Raw genomic sequence first — 13,821 nt, 5'->3', positions numbered from 1 at the left:
AAAAATGGGAAACATTTGGATTTATTTTGTAACGTTTATAACTATTTGGCTTAAATTGCTAAAAAGGTGAAACGTTTGGTTTTGTTTGGTAATGTTTGTATACGTTTGGCTTAAATTGCTAAAAAGGTGAAACGTTCAGATTTGATTCGTGACATTTGTAAACATTTGGTTTAAATTGCTAAAAAGGTGAAACGTTTGGATTTGTTTCGTAACATTAATAAACGTGTGGCCTAAATTGCTAAAATGGTAAAACGCTTGGATTTGTTTCGTCACGTTTATAAACGTTTGGCTTAAATTGCTAAAAAGGCGAAACGTTTGGATTTGTTTCGTACCGTTTGTAAACATTAGGCTTCAATCGCTAAAAAGAGAATTCGTTTGGATTTGTTTCGTAACGTTTGTAAACGTTTGGTCTAAATCGCTAAAAAGGTGAAACGCTTGGATTTGTCTCGTAACATTTGTAAACGATTGTCTTAAATCGCTAAAAAGGTGAAACGTTTTGATTTATTTGGCAACGTTTGTAAACGTTTGGCTTAAATTGCTAAAAGGGTGAAACACTTGAGTTTGTTTTGTAACGTTTGTAAACGTTTGGCTTAAATCGCTAAAACTGTGAAACGTTTGGATTTTTTCGTAACGTTTTAAACGTTTAGTTTTGTTCTTTAACGTTTGTAAACGTTTGTCTTAAATTGCAAAAAATGTGAAACGTTTGGATTTAATTGGAAACGTTTATAAACGTTTGGCTTAAATTGCTAAAAAGGTGAAACGTTTGGATTTGTTTCGTAGCGTTTGTAAATATTTGGCTTAAATTGCTAAAAAAGGGGAAACGTTTGGATTTGTTTCGTACCGTTTATAAACGTTTGGCTTAAATTGCTAACAAGGTGAAACGTTTGGATTTGTTTCGTAGCGTTTGTAAACATTTGGCTTCAATCGCTAAAAAGAGGAAACGTTTGGATTTGTTTCGTAACGTTTGTAAATGTTTGGCTTAAATCTTTAAAAAGGTGAAACACTTGGATTTGTCTCGTAACGTTTGTATCCGTTTGGCTTAAATCGCTAAAAAGGTTAAACGTTTTGATTTATTTCGTAATATTTGTAAACGTTTTGCTTAAATTGCTAAAAGGGTGAAACACTTGAGTTTGTTTCATAACGTTTGTAAACATTTGGCTTAAATCGCTAAAAATGTGAAACGTTTGGATTTGTTTCGTACCGTTTTAAACGTTTGGTTTTGTTCTGTAATGTTTGTAAACGTTTGGCTTTAATTGCTAAAAATGTGAAACATTTGGATTTGTTTTGTAACGTTTATAAACGTTAGGCTTAAATTGCTAAAAAGGTAAAACGTTTGGTTTTATTCGTAACATTTGTAAACCTTTGGCTTAAATAGCTAAAAAGGTGTAACGTTTGGATTTGATTCGTGACGTCTGTAAACATTTGGCTTAAATTGCTAAAAAGGTGAAACGTTTTGATTTGTTTCGTAGCGTTTGTAAACATTTAGCTTCAATCGCTAAAAAGAGGAAATTTTTGGATTTGTTTCGTAACGTTTGTAAATGTTTGGCTTAAATCGCTAAAAAGGTGAAACGCTTGGATTTGTCTCGTAACGATTGTAAATGTTTGGCTTAAATCGCTAAAAAAGGGAAACGTTTTGATTTATTTTGTAGCGTTTCTAAACGTTTGGCTTAAATTGCTAATACGGTGTAACGCTTGAGTTTGTTTAGTAACGTTTGTAAACGTTTCATTTAAATCGCTAAATATCTGAAAGGTTTGGATTTGTTTCGTAACGTTTTAAACATTTGGTTTTGTTATGTAACATTTATAAACGTTTGGATTTGTTTTGTAAGGTTTATAAACGATTGGCTTAAATTGCTAAAAAGGTGAAATGGTTGGTTTTGTTTCGTAACGTTTGGCTTAAATAGCAAAAAAGGGGAAACGTTTGGATTTGTTTCGTCATGTTTATAAACGTTTGGCTTAAATTGCTAAAAAGGTGAAACTTTTGGATTTGTTTCGTAGCGTTTGTAAACATTTGACTTCAATAGCTAAAAAGAGGAAATGTTTGGATTTGTTTCGTTACGTTTGTAAACGTTTGGCTTAAATCGCTAAAAAGGTGAAACGCTTGGATTTGTCTCGTAACGTTTGTAAACGCTTGGATTTAATTGCTAAAAAGGGGAAACGTTTTGATTTATTTCGTAACATTTGTAAATGTTTGGCTTAAGCGAATTAAGCAAAACGTTTACAAACGTTACGAAATAGATCCAAATGTTTCACCTTTTTAGCGATTTAAGCCAAACGTTTACAAAGGTTATGAAACAAAATAAAACGTTTCACCTTTTTAGCGATTTAAGCCAATCGTTTACAATGGTTACGATACAAATCCAAAGATGTTACCTTTTTAGCAATTTATGCCAAACGTTTACAAACGTTACAAAACAAATCCAAACATTTCCCCTTTTTAGGATTTAAGCCAAATGTTTACAAACGTTACGAAACAAATACAAACGTTTCACATTTCTAGCGATTTAAGTCGAACGTTTACAAACGTTACAAAACAAAACCAAACGTTTAAAACATTACGAAACAAATCCAAACGTTTCACCTTTTTATTAATTTAAGCTAAATATTAATAAACGTTACGAAACAAAACCAAACATTTCACCTTTTTAGCAATTTAAGCCAAACATTTACAAACGTACGAAAAAAGTTCAAACGTTTCCCCATTTTAGCGATTTAAGCAAAACATTTAAAACATTACGAAACAAATCAAAACGTTTCACCTTTTTAGCGATTTAAGCCAAACGTTTACAAACGTTACGAAACAAATCCAAACGGTTCACATTTTTAGCTATTTAAGCCAGACGTTTACAAACGTTACGAAAAAAAACCAAGCATTTTACCTTTTTAACAATTTAATCCAGAAGTTTACAAACGTTACGAAACAAATCGAAGTGTTTCCACCTTTTTAGCAATTTAAGCCAAACGTTTACAAACGATACGAAATAAATCCAAACTTTTCATCTTTTTAGCGATTTAAGCAAAACGTTTACAAACGGTACGAAACAAATCCAAACGTTTCACCTTTTTAGCGATTTAAGCCAAACGTTTATAAACGCTACGAAACAAATCCAAACGTTTCACCTTTTTAGCGATTTAAGCCAAACGTTTATAAACGCTACGAAACAAATCCAAACGTTTCACCTTTTTACCAATTTAAGCCATATGTTTACAAATGTTATGGAACAAATCAAAGCGTTTCACCTTTTAAGAAATTTAAGCCAAATGTTTACAACGGTTACAAAATAAATCCAAATGTTTCACCGTCTTAGCGATTTAAGCCAAACGTTTATAAACATTCCGAAACAAATCCTACGTTTCATGTTTTTAGCAATTTAAGCCAAACATTTACAAATGTTTCGAAACAAATCCAAACGTTTTACCTTTTTACCGATTTACACTGAACGTTTACAAACGTTACGAAACAAATCCAAACGTTTCACCTTTTTAGCGATTTAAGCCAAACGTTTATAAACGCTACGAAACAAATCCAAACGTTTCACCTTTTTACCAATTTAAGCCATATGTTTACAAATGTTATGGAACAAATCAAAGCGTTTCACCTTTTAAGAAATTTAAGCCAAATGTTTACAACGGTTACGAAATAAATCCAAATGTTTCACCGTCTTAGCGATTTAAGCCAAACGTTTATAAACATTCCGAAACAAATCCTACGTTTCATGTTTTTAGCAATTTAAGCCAAACATTTACAAATGTTTCGAAACAAATCCAAACGTTTTACCTTTTTACCGATTTACACTGAACGTTTACAAACGTTACGAAACAAATCCAAACGTTTCACCTTTTTAGCGATTTAAGCCAAACGTTTATAAACGCTACGAAACAAATCCAAACGTTTCACCTTTTTACCAATTTAAGCCATATGTTTACAAATGTTATGGAACAAATCAAAGCGTTTCACCTTTTAAGAAATTTAAGCCAAATGTTTACAACGGTTACGAAATAAATCCAAATGTTTCACCGTCTTAGCGATTTAAGCCAAACGTTTATAAACATTCCGAAACAAATCCTACGTTTCATGTTTTTAGCAATTTAAGCCAAACATTTACAAATGTTTCGAAACAAATCCAAACGTTTTACCTTTTTACCGATTTACACTGAACGTTTACAAACATTACGAAACAAAACCAAACGTTTTACCTTTTTTGCAATTTAAGCCAAACGTTTACAAAGGTTATGAAACAAATCTAAATGTTTCACCTTTTTAGCAATTTAAGCCAAACGTTAATAAACAAATTCAAACGTTTCAGATTTTTAGCGATTTAAGCCAAATGTTTACAAACGTTACAAAAACTAATCCAAACGTTTCACAATTTTAGCGATTTAAGCCAAACGTTTACAAACATTTCGAAACAAAACCAAACGTTTAAATCGTTACGAAACAAATCCATGTGTTTAACCTTTTTAGTAATTTAAACCAAACATTTACAAACGTTACGAAACAAATCCAAGCGTTTAACCTTTATAGAAATTTAAGCCAAACGTTTACAAACGTTACGAAACAAATCCAAACATTTTACCTTTCTAGCGATTTAAGCAAAATGTTTACAAACGCTAAGAAACAAATTCAAATGTTTCCTCATTTTAGCGATTTAAGACAAACGTTCAAAACATTACGAAACAAATCCAAACATTTCACCTTTTTAGTGATTTATGCCAAACGTTTACAAACGTTACAAAACATATCCAAACGTGTCACCTTTTTAGCGATTGAAGCCAAACGTTACGAAATAAATCCAAACGTTTCACCTTTTTAGCGATTGAAGCCAAATGTTTACAAACGTTACGAAAAGAACACAAACATTTCACCTTTTTAGCGATTTAAGCCAAACATTTACAAACGTTATGAAGCTGTAATATCCCGAAATTGTTAAAAAAATTTCTAAATATGTTTTCGGTAATAAATTGAATTTTTCGGGGGGGCGGTTCAATTCGTAGTTTAATTTTTGGTCCGGTTCAATTTTAGAAATTGTGTAGTCCTTTTTATTTTTGGTGGTTCAACCAAAATGGTTGAACCACCACATGTGAATCAGGTCTCGAAAGAGACCTGAACCAAAAGTGAGAATTCTCGTTCGAGAATTGTGATTCTCGAACGAGACCTCAGCATTTTGGGCTGAGTCTCGTTCGAGAATCAGCATTCTCGAACGAGAATGCAACAGATTTGCTGGTCTCGTTCGAGACCAGCAGGACCCTTGTGAGGAGGGTACTTTGGACCTTATTCTCTTCATTTCTGATCCCTTAAATACGTAAATCTTAAACCTAATCTATTCTCCACACTACAAGCAAACCCTAGCCACCTTTAACATTCATTTTCACTAAGAATTGTTGCTGAAATCTCCCCTCAAACCTTGTTGATCCGGTAAGCTTCTTATTTCATGTGAATTCAGTTTTTATGATTGAACGGCATTACGTAATTTTAATCGTTCTAATTCGTTTCTAGATCGAAATCAATATCATTTGATCTCAGACGTTCTAGACTCACATAGCTATGATTCCCAACCTTGATTTCGTTGAACGGTACGCTATCGATTTCGTTTCAATCGCCGTACAGTTATCGCTTTAATGTTATATATACTGTTTCATGCCAAGATGAATGATTCTGCCGAATATTTCCATTTTTCCTTTGGCATAATCATGACTAAGAATCATGGGATGTTAGTTATTGGTATTTAAGCTTTCGGTTGTGGATTGAATCTATCGTTTCGTATCCATCATTTTAACGATTCTCGGTTTCGTTAATAATCAATTACTGTGTTATTTTTATTTCTAAGTTTCTAGGATTCATGGCTTTGCTGCCATCTTTGGATGATTAAAATGGTTACATATATTGTCTTATGTATATTTGGTTGAGTTTGGTGTTGAAACATTGAAGGTTTGAAATGTTTGGCCATGGCAGTATAGGCTAGGCGGGGATCAGGTTTGTTTTGAATGAAGAGGATGGTAAATTACTTGTTTTTGTCACCGAAATGTTGTTGCTTAAATCAATGGATACTTAAAGTTAGTTTTACTTTTGTTTTGTTATTAATTGGATTTCGTTAAAATTTACAAGTAATATATTGGAAACGATGGTTTAATTACAAATTAAAGTTAATATAATTACTAGGGTAATTATATTGGGTTTTGAATATAAAAATGGCTAAATTACAATTTAGCCCCTGAACATTTTTAAAACTTATTTAAATTAAGTTTTTGGTTAATAACTTTATATTAAGTTTTAATTGTAAACAAAAGCAATTAAATTGATTTTGGATATCAAATTGGTTAAAGTATAATTTAGTCCCTAATTGGCAAAAGTACAGTTTAGTCCCTAATTGGCTAAAGTACAGTTTAGTCCCTAAACTTTTATAAACTTAAAATGGTTAGATTTTTGGGATGTAACTCGGGTTACTTAAAAATTGAAGTTATTGAGTTCCGCTTTTAAAATGGATTATTATTTTATTGAATTAGTTAATAAATATAAACTCGGGTTTATATTGATAAACGTTTTGAGTCGGGTTAGACTTGGGTCACTCGACAAGTGAGGTTAGCTTGGTAGTTAATGATAACTCGGCTAACCCACTATTTAGAAATTAATTATTATTTAAAGATTATTAAATAATATTTATAAATTGGATTTTAAAGCGAGAACTCAATAGTCTTATATTAATTGGGCTTTATTACCTAATGGGTATTTTTGGTGTGTTCTGGCTTGTGTTATTCCGACGTGTTATTTGTGCTAGTCCTATGTGGTGTCTAGTACTCTCTAGAGTTAGGGTCTGTTTTTAATAATTATTTTATATGCTAGACCCGTCTATTGTTCGTGCTCCAGAGGCGAACCAAGATTAGTTGCTTGCCGGTATTCACGTGGATTAGCAAGCTGTGAGTTTGTACTTACTATTTACCGCTTTATTAAGTAAATTGTTATTTTAATATTAAATATATATACTGTACGTATATTTCGAACTGTTTTTATATTATGGCTTCTAGTTGGAACATGCTACCTAATGGGCATCATTAGGACTGCGTGCGCACCGGTAATGATCTGGGTAAGGTAATTATGGTAATGTGGTAACTGTTAGTAGTATGTGCCCTAGGGCCATTTGATCATGTATATTTGTAGAACTAATCCCAATGGCAAAGATATATATGTTCTAATTGAACTAAGTGTCTCATCAACTAAGTGTTCATTTATTACGTATTGTCCTTATCACATTGTGATAGAATCTATACTTAAGGTGTTAAGAATATGAGTTACAGATTCTATTATACACGTGATCTAAATAACAGTTCACGATCGATGGGGTCCTACAAATAAGGGCATCGTATTATCCCGAAAAGATTGTCACCTCTGTTTATTCTCCTGATTAGTAAGGAGTTACTAATTATAGGAAGTAGTGAGTCTCATATTACTTGATGGGGATCAGGATAAACATGTGGACACTCAAGATTTTGAGTAGGTCGAACAAGTGACGCTAGATGACTTATACATGGTATTTCATCAAAGTCAATTTAATGTCATCTAGTTCATAATTGTACATATGTCCTTTGACTTGCGGTGACACTATCTTGTATATAGGTGATTAGAGTTTGATACTCCTTATCCCTAGATCTTTCATGAGCTAGGGTCGCAGAATGTGTTGGCTCTAGTTAGTTGTATATGGAGATAGGGGTTTAACCAAGAGAGGATTTATCACTCCGGATGAACGGAGAAAAGATTCTATGCTATCTCAAATTGTTCTTGATGGATGATAAAACCTGCGCGGGTGTATATGACTTACTTAGAAAGTTGTTTCTAGTGGAAGTCATATTTATCAAGAATAAGAACTGAGATGAGGTCATATGATTAAGACAAACAGTGTTTGACTTAACCGTGACACTAGTCGAGATCGCAATCTTAGATGAAGGGAATTTTGAGTGTACGGTAATTATGAACATTGGTTCATAAAGAATGCATCGAAACATTCATATCTATTTGGAGGTCGTGATATGTTGCTAGACGTCACTCACGATCTACGAGAATTAATAATTAATGGGATTTAATTATTTAATATAAGAAAGGCGTTTCTTATGACTCTCGTTGCCATATAGATGTGAACCTAGTTAGTCACACACAATAGGGTGTGCAACCGATTGAGTTTACGAGAGATCGATTTCATATAGATACTAGCATATCTCAGAAATTAATCTAAGATGAAAAAAAAAGTACAAATTAGGGACTAATTTGTAAGAGTTATAAATTAGTAGGCACCTATTTGTATTTTATCCAAGTTAGGATGATGTCACGATGATGTCATGTGATGATGTCACGATGATGTCATGTGATGATGTCATTTGATGATGTCACGATGATGTCATGTGATGATGTCACGATGATGTCATGTGATGATGTCACGATGATGTCACGATGATGTCATACGATGATGTCACGTGATGATGTCATGTGATGATGTCATGTATGTCTCTGTGTGTGACACCTAGCATCCGAGGTGTCAGAAGGTGGCCACACCTATGCTTGATGCGTGACACCTAGCATTTGATGTGTCGAATGGTGACAACACCTTTGCTTGGTGTGTGACACCTAGCATGTGAGGTGTTGCATTCTTAAGCAAAGCTCTACACTATAAATAGAGGTTGCCTTTGCTTATTCTAAAGACACCACACTTAAGAGAGCATATTTGAAGGAGTTCAAGTAGTCATCAATCACAAAAAAGTTTGGAGAAAGTTTTTCATACATCCCAGCAAAGACGTAATCGAGGCGAGAGTTTGAGCTTAGGGTTGCTCGGCAAGAGAAAGTCTTGCAGATTACTTCAAGGCGAGGATTCAATCGGACGCATACTCGTGTGGACGAGCTTGAGGTCGCCGTAGTATCGGGACTACAAGAATCGTTGGAGAATCGACATAGGTATTCTTCTTACGGTTTCTAGATGCGTGCTTTAATTACTAGATGATATGACGATCCATTTGTTATTGATATGATTAATTTCTGGATCCGAATTGTTGGAATTCCAATTTTGAATTGAAATATACGATTCGGACCCTCACGTCCCGCTGCACCAACAGTGGTATCGGAGCCACCGTATCAGCAAGTATTAAAGCTTTACGATTGAATGCATGTATTAATAATCGTGGACTTAGGAATTATTAATTGGCATATAATTTATAATTCCAAGGGCTTAGGTCTTGTTTGCAAAAACGAGCAAACGGTATTGTGACATTAATTATATTTGATTAAATTCTGTCTAGGAGATTGGTACTTAAGTGGTCCGCTCGTGACCTTCCAATCTATCCTGGGAATTTTTCTAATGTGATTATTTAACACAATGCGTGACTCGCTTGTGTATTATGTTGTCGTCAACAAAACATGCGGAACAAATAATAGTTTGCTCATTCTTTTGTGGCTAAAGAATGAGACCTAGAAAGTCCATGATCATACATGTGTGATTGCATGATTCATTTTAGCTTTAATATGTATGAGATGCATGCTAAAATGTGTTATGGGCTTAGTGAGACCGGAATAACTTAAAACCTTAAGAAATCTTCCTAAAAGTAAAAAGATTAAGTTTATATTGATTAATCATTAAATTGATTTATCAATGGCTCTCCATTGGAGCAATAAACTAACACGCTTTGAGTTATCATCTTGTCGGCTATGGATACATAGGGGTGAGATGATATCGTCAAGAGATGTTGTCGAGTTTATTGTTAAGCATGCGATGTTTCGGGTGTAGTCGATATAATATACGGCGAGAAAGGCAATTAGGCGTACCTGAGTCGTATATTATTCAAATCGATACATCTTAGTTGATTCAATGGGTTAAACTTAACTAATGTGGAAACCCAAGAATAGCATTAAGTACTTGAGGGTGAAAGCATTAGGAGCCGGAAATGATTGAACCTCATATGAGATATGATGAACAAGTAGTTGTTCACTTATATATCATTTTGATCCCAAGAATAGCATTAAGTACTTGAGGGAAAGATAAATGAGTATAAGAATTCAATCACCCGCTTGAATATTTTCCAACAAAGATTCACGTTTCCTACTTTGGAAGTGTAGGATTCGAAAAACATAGTGGGAGGCCATTTTGATAAAGACCAAATCATTATGGTTAAATATACAAAACAACACGAATACTAATTAGAGATCTTTGCTGTCTAAGGGATAATAAGATTAAATAGAATCCATTAAAGTGACATTCACGATAGTAATCAGCTAGTGGTTTAAAATCATTTTTGTTTGATTAAGATATTTAGATGCCTCCAAGGCTATTGCGAAAAAGAAATGCACATCGGTTAACAAAGAAAAATGTTTTCATTTGTTAAGATGTAGGACAATATAAGTCATTGCCGGAAATATTTGGAATATTTGAAAGGCGGTTCGGTCAATAAAAGAAAGTGTTTCTTTTATCAAACCGAAAGACATTGAAATGAAAATTGCATTAAGTATTGTGAATACTTAAAGGGCAATGACGGGAGGAACGACAATTCCATCAGGAATGTGTCTATCTCATGTTCCAATGTGAATTGCTCATTTAAAAGCTTGGGTATTGAATACCGATGCTCATTCTCACATTTGTTTATCTTTTACGGATTTAGTAAAAGTGAGAAAGAAAGGAAAAAGATGAAGTAATCTTAAATCTCAGGAATGACGCAAGCGTTGCGACAAGAGCTATAGGATCAACTTCAATTTTCTTAAATAAACATGAGTTGTATCTTAAAGGCAAAATGACCTGATCATTCTTTGTGGTACAAAGTGGTAGAGCCAAGGCCGTTTAAGAGATCATACATAGTGATGTATATGGTATGTTTATAGAAACGGACCAAGGTAGATACTTATACTTCATTTTCTACATCGATGATTTATCACGATATAGTTAAGTTTGTCTTATGAAGAACAAACATGAAAATTTTGAAATGTTCAAATGACTTCAAGAATGAAGTAGAAAACCAAATTGGAAAAAGTATTAAAACTTTACGATGTGATCAAAAAGGGAAGAATACTTGAGTACAGAATTTGGTACGTTCCTAAAAGGAATGTGGTATTATTTTTCAACTTACTCCTTGGGAACACCATGGTTGAATGGTGTGTCTGTCAAGAAGGAAATATCGTACAATGTGGGACATGATATGATAAATAATGGGCTATCTACTGATTTATCCATCTCGTTATGGAGTCATGCACTTCTTACCGCAAATAAAATTCTAAATTGAATTCCAACTAAATTCGCTCCATATATACCTTATGAGATAAGGTATGGAATCAAGTCTTAAGGAAGTTAAGATTTGTTCGGAAGATATTAGGAAACTGATATCCGATAAATTTGGAATCAAAATCAATCATGGAAAGGTTATGTTGGATATCCTAAAGATAGTTTAGGATATTATTTCTAAATTCTAACCGAACAAAAAATCGTTGTTTATCGGTGGTAGTCTTACTTGATAAAGCGTTTATTCAAGAGGGAGACTAAAAAAAACGAATATAGAATTAGATGAGGAGTCATCTAGTTACCAACAACAGAATGAATCAATAAAGATTGATCAAACCCGCTAAGAGCTAGAGCTAGTAAAAGATGTATCTACATTAACATCTCGAAGATCAAGTAGATAGAGTATCTCGTCCACCGGAGAGATATGGTTTTCCCGCATGATAAACAACAGTTGTTTAGTCATGGAGAAAAAGATCAAGTGTTGATCCCTCTACTTATTTAGAAGCTATATATGATATAGATTCTTAAAAAATGGTCTGAAGCAATAAAATCGGAAATGGATTCCATTTATAGTAACCAAATTTTGGGAGCTAGTCGATCCATCCGAAGGTATTATACCGATAAGGATTTAATGGATCTTCATGTGTAAAATTGGTACTAATGGAAAGGTGGAGACCTATAAAGCTAGGCTTGTTGCAAAAGAGTTTTGCTAGAGGCAAGAAGTTGTATTGTGAATACACTTTCTTGCTGGTAGCCATACTTAAGTCCATCCGGATTCTTCTTGCCATAGCTACATATGTAGATTATATGGTTGGACATGTTGATGTAAGAACTATATTCCTTAATAGTTAAAATAAGGAATATATCTATATAGAACAAGTCGACGATTTTGAATCCGAAGAAGGTTCTGAGGCGTGTAAGCTAAAATGATCCCTAGTGGATGGAAACAAAGCTTCGAGATTTGTCGTCTTGATAAAGCTGTAAGGAGTTACGAATTTATTAAAAACGATGATAAACCCAATGTTTACAAGAAGGTTAGTGGGAGCAGACTCACTTTTGTGATCTTGTATCTAGATAACATATTACTAATACATAATAATATCGGAATGTTAACTTCTGTAAAACTTTGGTTTATCTAATACTAACTCCATCAAAGTCCTCGGAGAAGTAGCTTATATTCTCAGTGTTGGAATCTATGGAGATAGATCTAAGAGAATAAGTGGTTTCTCCTAAAGACTCTTCTTAGAAAAGATATTGAAGTAGTTCAATATGGAAGTTCTAAGAGAGGATTGATACTAGTCAGCCATGAAATTCTTCTTTGAATAGGAATGTCTTCTGAGACTTCTGAAGAAAGAAAGAATCTAGCAAAGATACCATAGGCTTCGACAATTGGTAGTCTGACGTATGTGTTGTCACTTGCAAAGCTAGAAATTTGTCTTTGCGGTTAGTGGGACTAATCAGTTTCAATCAAATCCATGTTGAGAACATTGGATGGTCGTTAAGGATATCTTTAAGTACTTATGAAGAAACAAAGATATGGTCTTAACTAATGGAGAACAAAGTTTATTTTAAGTAGACCGTTTTACAGATTCTGATTAATAAATCAGATATGGATGATAGAGAGTCTATCTACAAATTCATATTTATCTATAATGAAGGAGTAGTAAGCTAGAAGTGTTCTAAGCGAGAATCAACTCCAGGTTCCATTATATAAGCCGAGTATATTATGGCATGAGATGTTGTAATAGAAGGTGTTTGGATAAAATAATTCTTAATAGAACTAAGTACGGTTTTCTTCCATTAAGTCGACAGTTCCTCTTTTCTGCGACCACAATGGTGCTACTGCCCTAGCAAAGGAAACCGGGTCTCAGAATTTATCTAAACATAAGGAAAGGCATTATCATATTATCTAAAGAAATTGTTGGAAAGAGAAAATTGTTTCTCTAAAAGATAGCATTAGCCAATAACACGGCTGACCCACTGACAAAGCCCATGACTTAGAGTCATTAAGGTTTACATCTTGTGAAGATGGGGCTTAGATATAGTTGCCAATGGCACTAGTGCAAGTGGGAGATTGTTAGTAGTATGTGCCCTAGGGCCATTTGATCATGTATATTTGTAGAACTAATCCCAATGGAAAAGATATATATGTTCTAATTGAACTAAGTGTCTCATCAACTAAGTGTTCATTTATTACGTATTGTCCTTTTATCACATTGTGATAGAATCTATACTTAAGGTGTTAAGAATATGAGTTACAGATTCTATTATACACGTGATCTAAATAACAGTTCACGATCGATGGGGTCCTACAAATAAGGGCATCGTATTATCCCGAAAAGATTGTCACCTCTGTTTATTCTCCTGATTAGTAAGGATTTACTAATTATAGGAAGTAGTGAGTCTCATATTACTTGATGGGGATCAGGATAAACATGTGGACACTCAAGATGTTGATGTCACGACCCAATTTCATGGATAGCGACCGGCGCTAGGGTATGGGTATGGTCGTACCAAAACCCGTAGCAAGCCTCGCGGATAATAATTAAACATACAAAATAATCATAACAACTTAATT

This window comes from Mercurialis annua, linkage group LG4 (assembly GCF_937616625.2).
Source record: "Mercurialis annua linkage group LG4, ddMerAnnu1.2, whole genome shotgun sequence".
In the NCBI taxonomy this organism is placed as follows: domain Eukaryota; kingdom Viridiplantae; phylum Streptophyta; class Magnoliopsida; order Malpighiales; family Euphorbiaceae; genus Mercurialis; species Mercurialis annua.
This window is presented reverse-complemented; position numbering follows the sequence as displayed.